Source organism: Mustela putorius, unplaced genomic scaffold (assembly GCF_011764305.1).
Source record: "Mustela putorius furo isolate JIRA1106 unplaced genomic scaffold, ASM1176430v1.1 tig00003859_pilon_pilon_pilon, whole genome shotgun sequence".
Classification (NCBI taxonomy): Eukaryota; Metazoa; Chordata; class Mammalia; order Carnivora; family Mustelidae; genus Mustela; species Mustela putorius.
The window spans coordinates 15410771-15427114 of record NW_025422011.1 but is presented as its reverse complement, the minus strand read 5'-3'; positions in this window follow the sequence as shown (position 1 = coordinate 15427114).

Here is a 16344-nt window from a genome sequence, read left to right as displayed (position 1 = left end):
CAATGCTCATGGTGAACGTGACATGGGGGCAAAGACTGAAGGATGCAGCCGTATGGCTATCTGTGGGAGGGGAGAGAGGACAGTCAGTGCAAAAACTATTAGGTGGGAAAATGTCTGGTCTGTTTAGGAGTATCAGGAGGTGAGCATGTCTAGAACAGGCTAAGAGAGTGGGAGAGTTAAAGACCCGAGGTCAGAGAGGTGACACAGGGAGATCATATAGCGCTTTGTTGGTCTGCATGAATTGGCTTTTATTTTGAGGGAGATTAGGATTTCTTTAAGGAATGCAGAGGAGTGCAATAAATTGACTCACATTTAAACTTGGGACTTGATTGCTAAGTAATTTGTTTTGAATTCTCTTTGAATTATATGGGTTCATATTTTCTTTCACATATATAATGATAGAAAATATGTCAATTCTGGGCACCTGGGTGGCTCAGTGGGTTAAAACCTCTGCCTTCAGCTCGGGTCATGATCCCAGGGTCCTTGGATGCAGTCCTGCCTTGGGCTCTCTGCTCATCAGAGAGCCTGCTTCCTCCCACCCACCCACCCTTCCTCTCTGCCTACTTGTGATCTCTGTCTGTCAAATACATAAATAAAATCTTAAAAAACAAAAAAGGAAAAGAAAAAGAAAATAATGTCAATTCCAATTACCTAGCACTAAAATAAGGGAATGAGGTAAATGTCTTACTTTATTTTATTTTATTTTATTTTATTTATTTATTTGACAGAAATCACAAGTCAGAAGAGAGGCAGGCAGAGAGAGAGGAGGAAGCAGGCTCCCTGCTGAGCAGAGAATCTGATGTGGGGCTTGATCCCAGGACCCTGAGATCATGACCTGAGCTGATGGCAGAGGCTTTAACCCACTGAGCCACCCAGGCACCCCTAAATGTCTTACTTTTAACCAACAGAGTTCTTCTTTAGAAAACCACTATTAAGGAGGGCACTGGGTGTTATACACAACTAATGAACTGTTGAATATTACATCAAAAACTAATGATGTACTACTATCTGTTAGCTAACTGAACGTAGTAAATAAATAAATGAAAATTTAAAAAAAAAGAAAAGCATTATAACTTTTTTTTTTTAATTGAAAGTGTGCCCGTTGGTTGTCATTGTGTAAGACTGCCAAGCGCATGCTATACAGAGATAATATTTCTCTACCTGGTGTTAAGAGAGTAATCTCTCTGACGGTAAGAAGAGTTATACAGAGAACTCCAGCCCATGATCCCACACTGGCAACTCCTACTCTATATCCATGATCAGGATTATAATTCTATGGGTTTAACTCTTATCCTTTTTCTCCCTTCAAACTCAGGAACAATTGCAGAAAGCCAGCTTTGCTACCCAAACCAATCACATAAGAAGTTCCTTCATCTAGTTAGCTTGGTTCCAGCTTCTCAATGCCAGCAAACATCAACTGGAGCACAGATGAAGCTTTCCCTTGTTTTCATTATAAAACTTCCCGACTCCCCTGCCTGCACTGAAGTTTGCCAAGGGCACGCGATAGTCATGGAATCCCTTGCTATAACGAGGGATTGAAAAGAACAGATTCCCTCCCTATAGCAAGCTTTGAAAAGATAGCCTCAGTTCATGAGCACTGTACTTCTTCCTACAGAACCATCTTTGTTCCCCACAAACAAGGAAGAAAAGATGCGCAAAGGCAGGGAAGAGAGAAGTGTCCCGGGGCAGGGGGGGGGGGGGAACACATCCGTTCAGTCTCTGCAGTTTCTCCAGTTTCTTCCCGGAACTCTGTGGCTTAAAGCAAAACAAATTTATTATATCACAGGGTCTGTAGATCAGAAATCCAAATATGTTAGCTGAATCCTGTGCTGAGGAAATCAATAAGCTTAAATAAGACTCCAGGGCTTCAATCTCATCTCAGGTTTGGGAGTCTCTTCCAAATCACTAGCTGTTGGCAGATTTTCTTTCCTTGGGGTTGTAGGATTTAGGCGCTCCGTTCTGAGAGGACACTCACCATTTGTGCCTTCTTCCAACCCTTCTCTAAGCCAGGGTGATTTTCTTCCTTCAAGTCGAAGAGTAAAGCACCCCTCCTCCTCCTTTTTCTTTTCTCTCTTCTCCTTTCCCTTCTCCGCCTTCTTTCTCCTGCACCTGTTCCTCCTCTTTTTTTCTTTTGAAGGGTTTGTCTGATTAAGTTATACCTACCCAGGATAATTGTCTTCTCAAGGAACCCAAAGCCAACCAATGGAGAACCTTAATTACATCAGCAAAATGCCTTCACCTTTGCCCTATAAAATAATTTCATCGTGTCTGCTGGTCCACTCCAGGGCAGGAGATTATGCAGAAATGTGAGACATTAGAGGGAATTCTACCTATCACAGAGGGAGTAACCATATTAATATCAACCTAGATTTCAGGGTAAGAAAGTTACTCGAAGTAAACAGGAATATTATGTATGATAAAGTATGAATTCAGCAAGAGGGCATGATAATCCTAAATTTATGTATACCTAAGGACAAAACCAAAATAAACTAATGTGCACCTAAGAAACAAAAATTGATAGAACTGTAAGGAAAAACAGAGAAAAACAGAGTTTTCTTTGGAGACTTCCACCATTCCTCAGTCAGTAGTCAGACGTCAGTTTTATTAACTGATAAAACAAATAAACAAAAAGTCATGAAGCACAAAAGAATTGAGTAACACTATGAACCAAATGGAGGAAACTGACATTTATAGACTGTTCCACCAACAGTATACAAAGCATTCTTTTCAAAGATACGTAAAACATTCACCAAAATATCCAACATTCTTTTTTCCAAAGTGACTGCACCAATTTGCATTCCCACCAACAGTGTGAGAGGGGTCCCCTTTCTCCACAACTTCTCCACCATTTGTTGTTTCTTGCCTTGTCGATTTTTGCCATTCCCACTGGTGTAAGATATTGGTGGGATCTCAGTGTGGTTTTGATTTGGCTTTCCCTGATGGCTAATGAGAAGGAAGGCTTTTCCATGTGTCTGTTAGCAATTTGTATGTCTTTTTTGGAGAAGTGTCTGTGCATGTCTTCTGAATGTTTTTTGACTGATTATCTGGTTTTTGGGTGTTGAGTTCTAGAAGTTCTTTATAAATCTTGGGTATCAGCCCTTTGTCTGTAGTGTCATTTGCAGATATCTTTTCCCATTCTGTGAGTTGCCTCTTTGTTTTGTTGACTGTTTCCTTTGCTGTGCAGAAGCTTTATCTCTTGATGAAGTCCCAAAAGTTCATTTTTATTATTAATTATAATATTTCATTATAATATTTAATCTCATATTTTTCATTTTATTTCCACATCTTCACCAACATTTCTTTTTAAAATATTTTTATTTATTTGACAGACAGAGATCACAAGCAGACAGAGAGGTAGGCAAAGAGGGAAGGGGGGAAGCAGGCTCCCTGCCAAGCAGAGAGCCCAACTCGGGGCTCGATCTGAGGATCCTGGGTTCATCATGACCTGAGCCAAAGGCAAGGGCTTTAACCCACTGAGGCACCCAAGCACCCCTCCTCACCAACATTTTTTTCCTGTCTTATGAATTTTAGCCATTTTAACTGGTATGAGGTGATATCTCATTGTGGTTTTGATTTGTATTTTCCTGATACTGAGTGATGCAGATTTTTTTTTATTTCTCTTGTCTATTGGCTATGTGTATGTCTTCCTTGGAGAAATGTCTATTCATGTCCTCTGGCAATTTCTTGACTGGATTATTTGTTTTTCTGGGTTTTGAGTTTGATAAATTCTTTATAGATCTTTGATACTAACCCTTTATCTGATATATCATTTGCAGATATCTCCTCCTATTCTGTAGGTTGCTTTTTATTTTTATTGACCGTTTCCTTTGCTGTGATATCTTGATGAAGTTCCAATAGTTCAGTAATGCTTTTGTTTTCCTTGCCTTTTAGATGTGTCTAGCAAGAAGTAGCTGTAGCCAAGGTTGAAGAAGTTGCTTCCTGCGTTCTCTTCTAGGATTTTGATGGATTCCTGTCTCACATTTAGGTCTTTTATCCATTTTAAGTTTATCTTTGTATATGGTATAAGAGAATAGTCCTGTTTCATTCTTTTAAATTTTTCTGTCCAATTTATCCAACATCATTTGTTGAAGATATTGTCTTTTTCCATTGGATATTCTTTCCTGCTTTGTTGGAAATTACTTGATCATAATGTTGAGAGTCCACTTCTGTGTTCTCTATTCTGTTCCATTGATTTATGTCTCTGTTTTAGTGCCAGTACCATACTGTCTTGATGATTACAGCTTGGTAATATAGCTTGAATTATAGCATTGTGATGCCACCAGCTTTCATTTTCTTTTCAACATTTCTCTGGACATTTAGCATCTTTTCTGGTTCTATGCAAATTTTAGGATTATTTGTCCCAGCTCTATGAAAAATGTCAATGTTATTTTGATAAGGATTGCATTGAATTTGTAGATTGCTTTGGATATTATAGACATTTTAACAATATTTGTTCTTCCAATCCATGAGCATAGAATGTTTTTCCATTTCTTTGTGGCTTCCTCAATATAGTATTTTAAATTTTTTATTTATTTAAGTAATCTCTACACCCAACATGGGATTCGGACTCACAACCTTGAGGTCACCAGTCACATACTATTCCAACTGACCCAGAAGAACCTCCCTAACTTTGACACCTCTTTTTTTTTTAAGACTTTATTTCTTTGACAGAGAGACAGAAAGAGCACAAATAGTCAGAGCAGCTGGCAGAGAGAGAGGAGGAAGCAGGCTCCCTGCTGAACAGAGAGCCCGATGTGGGGCCTGATCCCAGGACCTTGAGACCACGACCTGAGCCTAAGGCAGAGGCTTAACCCACTGAGCCACCAGGGCACCCCCATTTTTGTCACTTCTAAAGAGAGTGAACATAAGGCTGATGGCATATTTGCCTGACCAAAGGGCTACTGCATGCCCAGCTTATCACCACTTACAGGATCATCTCCACTCATAATAACAAATAGTGGAAGAAAAATACCAGAATTCCTAAGGGGGTTAAAGGAAGCTAAAGGAAGAAATTCAGAAGAGCCAAAAGAAATCTCTAGTAAAACAGAGTTTTCAAAGGAGAAAGACAATAGCTAAGCAAAACAAAACAAAACAAACAAAAACTAGGATATAAGTGCATAAAAATTATACTCTTAAATAGCTCCGGATCAAAAGAATATTGGCAGAAATTATAAGCCACTTAAGAAGCAATGAAAAGGATATCTGTGAGCCACTGTAAAATATATATTCAGAAGAAACTACACAGCTTTAAATTTCTTAATAAATAAATAAGAAAGTTAATAAATAAGGAACTTTTTATCCATTTACAGTTATATAAAGAACAACAAAATATATACTGAAAAAGGAAAAGTGATTTAAAAAAAAAAAACAATTGAATAAAATAAGAAACCTAAACTTGTCCAAAGGATAAACGAATTCAGAAGTTATCTTTTTTCAAAGGCCAAAACCCCTTGTGAACATGATTAAGGAAAAGAGAAAATAAATGTGTATAAAATGTGATTTTAAAAAGAAAAAAAGAATCGGATATGGGATGCAAGAGAAAGAAAGAAGTGAAATACAATTTAAAGAATTTGTACTTAGTGAATTGAAGGACTAAAATGTTGAACCAAAAGGTTGAAGGCAATGATTATGAGTGAATTTTGGACTTGTAAATTTTGAGATACTCACTAAATATCCAGTGGTGATGCTGAGTAGGCATTTAGACACATAAATCATATATGCAAGATATAGTGGTTTTCAGAGTAACAAGCCTGGTGGAGTAAGGAACAAAGAGAATATAAATAAATAAACTTGTATAGCGAAGGATTAGATGATATTATCAAGGAAGTGAGTTTACTTATAGTATATTTAGAACTCTTGAACACTCCTATATCGAGTTAAAGTAAATAGAAAGGAACCAACTATAAAGCCTGAGGAGTAGCCACAAAGGTATGAAGAAACAGGTGACAGAGGTTTTTTGGAGGCCAAATACAGCAAGTAAGATGAGAATTGAGAAATGACCCTCTGATCAAAAAGAAAAATTTTACATTCAGTTTTACATTCTCATCTTATTTGACCATTAGCCGCATTTAATTCAAAGAGGTCATTTCTTCCACTGTGGCTTCCAAAGCACCTCTGTATCTTGAGTGTTTAGTAGTAAATGTAACAGGCATGGGGAGATCTTTGGTGATCGGACAGGCTTATCCAGAGAATGTGAGGTGAATTCTCATTTGATTGCTGATAGAGTCCTGAAAGAAAGGGTTGGCTTACTCCAAGTACATGGATTTCTATGACACCCTATACTATATACTGTTGAAAGGACAGAAGATGAAAGGAGTTGACTTCCCATAAGAATAATTCATTAAGTATCAACCAAATAGGCTTTTTCTAACACATACAAGTATGATTTAATCACAGAAAATTTATTAACACAATTCATTTCATTAATGAAATGTATAATCCATAATAATAGGTAAGAGAAAGGCTATTATTAAATTCAGGAGCCATTAACATGATGGTAGAATAAGAAGGAAACATTTAAAAATGATGAAGGGATAAAATATTTTTAACAAAACTCAACACCAAACATAATTTGAAATGCTGAGTAAAAAAATAGCAATAATGATCAGAAAATATAGAGGGATTACCATTTTCCTATCATTTAATGCTGCCTTCTAAATACTATTGAATATAAAAACACATGACAATAAAATGATTGCTCCAAACATTGGGGAAAAAAAGTAAAATGTACTTTATTTTAGGATGATTTTATTGTATGTTTAAAACTTCAAGTGCCATTTAAAAACATATATCATTTATAAGAATTGGATAAAGTAACTACACATCAGATATTTGTACCAAAATCAAGTGTTCTCTATATGAATAACAATAAATAAAAATTCGATGAATTAATTATTCATAGTTTAGACAAAACTACAAAAATTAAGGAAAAAATTAACTACCAAAGCATAGAATTGGAAAGACATGACTTCTGGCATGAAAGTGTGAGTAGTTCACTGACCCACTTCTCGATTTAAATGGTGAAAATTATGGAAAAGAAAATATAATGATCTGAAAATGATTCTAAGGGCAAAGAGCAATGGAAAAGAATTCAAGAAAGCCCATAAAAATTCAGAACTGACTTTACTTTCAGATAATGGAGAATTTTAAACATGAGAAAATAGTTGAGGGTTTAATAAAAGTCAGTTAGGTGGATATTTGTGGCTCTAATGAAGATATAGCCTAGACTGTTGGCTAGCTAGTTTGAGGGACAGAACTAGAGAACGAGAGAACTAAAGGAAGCCCTCCTAAGAGTCAAAGCCACTACCAAATGTTTACCTCAGAAAGCATCCCATGAAATAAGTCACAATTTGATTGCATTTGTTTGTATAGAAATTTATAACCTAGAGCATTTTTGAAAACAGTGGAGCATTTGGTTGGCAATTAGTGGGACTTAATAGCCGCGTGTGATTAGGGAAAGAAAGGAAGGGAGACTTACAAGTACTGCTCTCATTCCGGCAGGACTGTGGGTCTACACAAAACTGTCTCCCTGAGGAGCGAGATCAGAGTTTAGCACTGCAGATCTAAAAATAATTCAGTAAAAGAATCCAGCCGGTCACTAAACAAATAAAGAAGCAAATGAAAGGAAAGCATGATTAAAGAAGTAAGGGAAGAATCACTATAATGTGCACCCGAAACTAATATGACACTATGTTAACTAACTGGAGTTAAGATAAAAACTTAGAAAAAAGCAAGGAAGGTATTATGAAAATGTCATAACAATAAGAGAATATCAATAAAGAAAAATTTTTTTAAAAGAACTGAATGGAAATTTTGGAGTTACAAAGTATAAAAACTGAGAGGGCTTCAACTTTAGAACTTAACTGATAAAAGAATGAATTAATAAACCTGAAGAATAATAGAGATTATTCAACCTAACGAACAGAAGGGGGGAAAAGGATGAAGACAAAATCAACGGAGCCTCAAAGAATTAGTATAACACTAATTATGCCAACATACATGACATGGAAAAGAAACAAAAGGAAAGAGAGAAAGGAAAAGAAAAAAAAATTGAGAAATGGGACTGAAAAATTCCCAAAGTTACTTAAATGATAAAACCTTTATATCCTGCAAACTGGGTGAACTCCAAGTAGGATAAAAGTAAAGAGGCCTGTAAAAAGATACATCATAATAAACATGCTGAAAATCAAAGACAAGGAAAGTTCTTGAAAGCAACAAGAGAAAAAAAATGTATCATTGGCCACTGATGAGTGAATGCAAAAATTAGCAGTTGACTTCTCAGAAGAAACAATGGTGTTCAAAATAATTGAAAACTAATACCAATCTTTACTCACATTTCTTTCAGAACATCACCAAAAATATAAAGTTCAAAAACAGTTGAAAACTGATAGCAGTCTTTACTTAAATTTCTTTCAGAACATTACAAAGAAAACTTAAACAGTGAAAAATATCATTTTTTTCCCTATATTCTGGTTTTTTTTCCTATTTTCTCACACCTCCCAGCTCCTCTAGATCTTCTAGATCTTCTAGTCTACTTTACCAGATGTTTTCCATGAAGAACCAGCCTACCTGCCTCTTGCCTTTTTGTTCCCTCTCCTTTTTAATTTCTCCCTCCCTGGTGTTGTCTGTACCTATTCTAAAACTCAACTTACAAAAAATGAAAAGTCTCTTTGAACTTTCGAGCAGGTAAATATAAAATTCTCTTTATTAAGAAAGGTTGGACTGTGGGAGTATCGAGGACCATCAAAAATAGCACAGTTTAATCTGTGGGGCCTCATTCAGGGGTTATGTGGGTCTTCACTTTGAAAGGGATGTTTGAACCATCTGAAGGGTGACTAGTATTAGATGAGTGAAGAATGGGTAAGAACATTTCAAGCAAAAAGGATTATTTGCACAAATACCCTGAGATTGAAAGGAAATATGTATTGGAGGCACAGAAAAAGAGCTTTGTTGGTCGAAAAGCAATGAGTAAGGTTTGAAACAGCTGTGAGGTAGGGTTTGTGGTTTAGACAGGGACAGAATGTGTTTTACTTTGTAGTCCATAATAAGCAGTGCTTTTTCTCTATTTTCCTTCCCATGGCTGACATTTAGTGACTCTAATTCCTTCAGTCATGAGTGATTAAACCTCTCATTGACCTGCTTGGAAAGGATCCACTGAAGTGCAGTATCTTAGTTCGGAGAGTTCCAAGGAAAGATGGTTTTATTATTTTTAAGCACAGACAGAAACTGGAAATGTTCACATGGTACTTCTTTCAAGTCCTATAAGGATGTTTAAAGGAGTGGAAGAGGCTATCAGTAATTAATAGCAACATTTGCATAAAATTAGTCCTTTGATGCCTTAACAACTAATTCTTTGTTTTTAATTGTACTTTTTTTTATTTTTTATTTTTTATAAACATATAATATATTTTTATCCCCAGGGGTACAGGTCTGTGAATCGCCAGGTTTACACACTTTATCAACTAATTCTTTAAAGCAAAGTTTATACGTTTTTTGTGTTTTTTGTTTATTTGTTTTTTTTTTTTTTTTTTTTTTTTTTTTTTTTTCAGAAAAAGAGCATCTATATCAAATGTCAAGGAGATGAGTTAAAGTGATTTTACTAACCTCCTTTGGCTCACTTGGGAGACCCTAAATAAATGTGCAGGATCTCCTCAAAGACAATCAGTTTTGACTTTAGTCCTGAGGAAGCCTCCCTGCCTGAGGTAACAAAAAAATAAATAAATAAATAAAAATAAATAATGGAATTTTCCTCACCTTACTTCTAGAAGCTTTTGCATATCTGCCCCATCTGCCATCCATTTCTCTACTTTGGAGATTTCTACCCTAATTATATCTATTGCTACATACTGTGAATGGGTCAAGGGAAGAATGGGGAGGGAAAATTGTAAGGAAAAATGTGCCAGCTGCTCAAGATTATTCCCCACCAAAAGATGATATATATGCACGTCCTTGTGTAAGGGGAAGAGGGACTCTTTTATTGAGCATGAGTGTATGAACTTTTGTGAACATGAGTATGTAGGGTTTGAGCATTCTTGTATTTTTGTGATTTTGCATTTTATTCAGTGTGAGAGGTAAGAATGTATGTGGTACACACACACATGTGTGTGTGTATATATCTTTAAAAACTTATTCATAAAACAATAAACTGAAACTGCTGGTCTATATATTGCAAGTCCCTTTTCTTTGGATGTCTGCCTGTGTGAAGTTTATGCAATGGAGACTAAATTACTTGTGTTTGAAATGTCTGCCTATAGCTACTTATTTCCTGCTTTTTAACTGTTACTGATCAACCTGTTAGTCAGCAATATTTATCAATTTTACTATGCTTAGCAGGAAGAGATACTACATATGGAAACTTTAAAGAACTCATAGCAACAAAGAGAATAGCAGGAACCAAATTGCTAAATATAGTTTACTCTCTTGAGTAAACAAATGAAGGCAGTTCTTTTTATTTTATTTTATTTTATTTTATTTTATTTTATTTTTTTATTTTATTTATTTGACAGAGAGAGAGATGACAAGCAGGCAGAGAGGCAGGCAGAGAGAGAGGAAGAGGCAGGCTCCCTGCTGAGCAGAGAGCCCGATGCGGGGCTCAATTTCCAGGATCCTGAGATCGTGACCCGAGCAGAAGGCAGCAGCTTAACCCGACTGAGTCACCCAGGCGCCCCGAAGGCAGTTCTTTTTAAGAGCACTCAAGAATGGAAGAAGGGTAGTAAAAAAACAACAACAACAAAAACAAACAAACAAACAACAACAACAAAAAAAAAACAGTGTTGTTGCTGGGAAAAATTTTAATTCCGTTTTTCTTTTTAAAATTAAAAAAAAATTTTTTTTTTCTATTCCTTTTTTCTAAGTCCCATCTTGTGGGCTATATATGTCAAGAAGGTGGTTTGTTGATTGGTTAGCTTTCATTTTGAGCCACTGATTATCCATAAACTCTCATTCTCTCTTCTTTCTCACCAGTGAATACTGTGGAATATGACATATTTACTTCCTATTTGACAATCTCAGTTGTACAGAGAGGGAAAAGATTTTAAAATAAAAATAAAAAGAGGGGCGCCTGGGTGGCTCAGTGGTTTGGGCTGCTGCCTTTGGCTCGGGTCATGATCTCAGGGTCCTGGGATCGAGCCCCGCATCGGGCTCCCTGCTCCGCAGGAAGCCTGCTTCCCTCTCTCTCTCTCTCCCTCTCTACCTGCCTCTCTGCCTACTTGTGATCTTTGTCTGTCAAATAAATAAATAAAATCTTTAAAAAATAAATAAATAAATAAATAAAATAATAAATATAAATAAAAAGAGGAGAAGGAAGGAAAAGGTGAACCCAAGATGGAAAAGCATTGGAAGACAATCTGAAAAGATAAGGACATGTCAGTAGGAATCCAGAGATCTAGATCCTAGTAATTACTTGGCCATTTAATGTATGAAATTATATCCTCTGTCCCTTCTGTTCGTTGAATAAAGTAGTTATCCTCAGTTTTCAAAATGTATTATGTAGAGGACAGATTACCTTGACAGATAAGAGGTAGGATTTTCATCTATTTCATGGTATGAATTTGATTGGGAAAAGATTCTGTCCCTGATACGTATTTGAAAATCTTTGGAAAAAGCGTTTTCTCAGATTCTTCCTGTGGCAAAACTATCACAATTGGGCATTCTTCCAGTAATACTTGATCTGTTAGAGTGTGGCTTCTGGAAACTACAAGGGATTCTCTTGTTTCATCACAGTTTGGTTTTTCAAAGGTCACAGTTTCCTCGTACAGTCTCCAGGAGTTCAGAGATGTTTTTAAAAAAACACAGAAGAACCATGAGAGAGACTCTGGACTCTGGAAAACAGTTACAGAAGGGAGGGAAGAGGGGACATGGGGTAACTGCCTGATGAGTATTAAGGAAGGCGCATGTTGTGATGAGCGCTGAATATTATACACAACTAATGGATCATTGAATACTACATCAAAAACTAATGATGTGGGGCACCTGGGTGGCTCAGTCTGTTAACCATCTGCCTTAGGCTCAGGTCATGATCCCAGGGTCCTGGGATCTAGACCCACAATGGACTCCCTGCTCAGTGGGGAGCCTGCTTCTCCCCCTCCCTGCCACTCCCCCTGTTGTGCTCTCTCTCTCTTTCTATGTCAAATAAATAAATAAAATCTTAAAAAAAAAAAAAAAACTAATGATGCACTCTATGTTTCCGAACTTAAATAAATAAATAAATAAATAAATTACCACAGAGGAGATATTTTAAAGGTGTCAGTGATCTCAAAGGGAGGCAAACTACTCACAGAGTTTCATTTGTAAGATCCACTTTTACCACCACTTCTTCTCACTCTCACTGTATCTATATTCTTTCTTTACACCAAATTAAATTCCTTGGTCGGTTAATAGGACCACGGCTATGGATGTATTTCAAACTTCTTTGTCCCTCTCTCTAGTGTTACTCTACCTTTGTGTTGAAATTAAGCCTGCTTAAATGAAACTCCTCACCTACTCAGAGTTGTATCCATATAGCTAAATGTAGCTGGAGTAAAACATGTTAACCTTTTAAGTATATTTTAAACTAAAATATGATCACAAATGTCAAGTACACCTTTTACTGCTCAGCAATCAAACTACCTTACCTTAGTCCATTCATTTTATTACTTGCCTAGAGTGTTATTTCGTACATTCCTCTCTCTCTTCACACACAATTCTTACCCTGCTTTCTATTTCACTGGAAAACTTGAAGCAATCAAATTTCCCTGCCATAGCGACGCACACGTTAGCCTTTGTGTCCATACACTTACTTTGCTTTTTATCACCACATAAGGATTATTCATGCTTCATCCCCCCCATATCCAAAATATGTATCACCCTTTCACCCGTTCAGGGATGTCACTCAAAAATGTTCCCCTCTAGGGGCACCTGGGTGGCTCAGTGGGTTAAGCCACTGCCTTCGGCTCAGGTCATGATCTCAGGGTCCTGGGATCGAGTCCCACATGGGGCTCCTTCCTCAGCAGGGAGCTTGCTTCCCTCTCTCTCTCTCTGCCTGCCTCTCAGTCTACTTGTGATTTCTCTCTGTCAAATAAATAAATAAAATCTTTAAAAAAATGTTCCCCTCTATCTTCTATGCCATCATTACTATACCATCAAACATTCTGTTATTTCTTCTATCTTAAAAATAAAGTCTCTTGATCTCACTTCTTCTTCAATTACCATCCTGTTTCTTTATTACCCTGTATGCCAAAACATTAAAAAAAAAAAAAAAATACCTTTGCCTATCAGGCTCTTTCCTCCCATTCTTTCAAATCTACCCCTTTCAACTCTTCCCACTACCCCACTGAAACTACTGTTACTAAAATATATGAGTAATCTCCACATGGTAAGTCCAATGATATATCCTGACTCCTCATTTTTATTTGACCTATCATCAGAGTTTTACACAGCTTATCAATCTTTTGTAAAGTCTATTTAGTTCTAGAGTTCCATACACTTATGGTTTTCTCCCTTTCTTTCCATCTGTTATCAATCTGTTTTGCATGTTCCCCTTCTTTCTCAGTTACCTCTCAATTCTTAGGCCTTCTTCCTCTCTATCCTTATTTACTACCAAAATGAAATCATCTCTAGTGCCATGGCTTTAAGTACTATATATATAGATGCTAATGACTCCCAGCCAGGTTGTCTCCTCTGGAATCCCTCATAAATCAAGTCAATATGTTGCTACCAAAATCTAGACTCTTTTGTCCAATTTCCTACTTGACAATTTCCACTTGGATGTCTGGTAAACATTCCGCAATCACTGTGTCCAAAACAGAACTCATGACCTTCTACCCCATTCCTAAACTTAATCCACTCACTTTCCTTGTGTCATTTAATGGCATATAACTCTATTCTCCCATTTACTCAAACCAGAAATCATTCTCTTATTTTCTCTGACACACCACATTCAGGCCAATAGAAAGTACTCCACTTAAATTTTATATCCCAAATCACATCATTTCATACTTCTCCAATCTAAGCCACTATCATCTCTTCCATGGACTACTGAAATCGATTTCCAACTGATTTACCTACTTTCCCCTTTGCACCTCTACAGTCTATTTCAGCATAATGACCAGGATGATTATATTAAAATGTAACTGGGTCATGCTTCTCCTCTGCTCAGAACATTGTGGTCTTCTCTATAACACTCAAAATAAAAGGCTTTCAGTAGCCGTGAAACCCTATATGACCTAACTTCCAATTAGCTCTATGAATTCATCTTCTACTAGTCTCTTCTTACTCCATACAGACAATCTGACCTCCTCACTTTACAGATTCATGCCAAACATAGGATTGCTTAAGAACTTTGTACAGACTTCTCTGCCTATAATTCTTTCCCCAGATGGCCACATGTCTCATTACCTTGCCTTTTCCAAGAATGCTATAATGGTAATTTCCTGATATTCCACCCTGACCATCCCTGTTAAAAACTGCATACTTAATATCTAGCACTCATAAACTGAAAGTCTTTAGGTAATTCAAACAGGAAAAAGGAATCACTCTTGAGCTTTAGAATAGGACATGTAATAAAAGGAAATGATGACAAAGTTGATGGAAGAGTTGAGAAGCCAAAAAAGAATATGGTGAGGCAACCCGGACATTAACCATTCCATAGGACTAGAATCTCATAGAACTAGAAAGTCTAACAAAAGGTTACCAGACCTCAGAATGTGGAACTTTCCTGTGTGAGCTAGCATCATGATGGAGGCTGCTTAGGGACAGCTGGGACCATAGAAGAAGGGGCTATTAGCTAGATGCCCCGAAAAGGAAAGAAATACAGTTTCTCCTTAATCTTCTATACCCCTTCTACCTTCCAACCTTAATGTTTCACATTGGACAAATTAACACAAAAGTCAGAGGAACAGATAATTTAAGAAATGTAGTTCCTCATAAAGCATAGTAGAGCTGATATGGGCAAAGAATAAGTAGGCAGTTGACTTGCACTTAGAGTCTTCTAAGTGCACCACATAACACAATTGGTTTATTATCACCACACAATCACAGATCCACAAGGGCATGGATTCCTTCCATTCTATTCACTGGAATATCCCTAGAATTTAGAAATATACCAGGCACATCATCAAGGCCAAACATATTTGTTGGATTGAGTGAATATAGCAAAATATGTGGCTTTTTAATTCTACTATAAAACTGGTTAATTACTTTTATGAGGTAAATTTATCTACCTAAAGTGAACATTTCTATTTACTAGGAATTACCCACAAGGATTTAGTGGTCCCTGGATTAATACCAGTTATACCTTACATAGATTTGTGTCAGTCTTCCTCACAGATATGTGTCAGGCTTCCTCACAAGCCACCACTACTTACTTTAGGAAACTAGATATTGCTAGGTATACCATATATTAACCATTCATATTCATATGAATCTTCCTTGTTCTATGCTGGACCTACAACAATGACACAATTCTTGCTCGTAAGAGGAATACTAATAAGGAAAAAAATAAAAAGTTTAATATTAGAAAGCACTGTATAATCTATTAAGTTGTTAGTACTCCTTCCTCATCTGGTAATTTCTAGTAGTGACCCTCAGCTAGGGCATAATTATTACCTAATTACTAATTTTTCATACAAATAAAAAATGTAGAAAATGCTCTTTAAAGACAAAGTGTAGATGTTACCTTCTTGGCTCTGGTGGATAAACAGCTTTTAAAACTGTCCATCCTATTCCTGCTCTTCTGTTTCCTTATTTCTTCTGCTCTCTTTCTCTCTTTTATTCCTTAATCTCCTTCTCCAATCTTTTAATGTTCTTGTCTTCTCTTTTCCCCATCCCTCCTCTCAATACTCCTTCTGGGAAATCTTATACACTCCTGAAGTTTAAATACTGCTGCTATGATGAGAATGTCAAAATGGACATATCTCACACACAACTCTTATGGTTTCCAGACACATGTCTTCTACTGCCAAAGAACAGCTCTACTCTTCTCCAGGCTGCGATACACTTTCTCAAATACCTTTCCTGTGACCTCACTTTTGATTTCATCATTCTGTAATGTGAGGCTGTGGTAAAAATAGGGACAATGGATTCATATAAATTAAACTTTTAATCTTGGTTCAACCACTTGATTGTTGTGTGACTTTGTGAAAGATGCCAAACCTGAATCTGTTTCTTCTTATATAAAATGCAACTAATAATACTACCTCATACTTTTGTCATGAGGATTAAATATGATTATAACCTTGTGAAAAAATGTCCACCAGGAGTCCATTAAAATGAATTAAATGTAATTCTATATGCAGTGGATAACTCCAGATGCTTCTTCATGTCTTCAAAGGTTCTAGAAAAGTTGTTTGCCTGATTTTGCTGTTATAT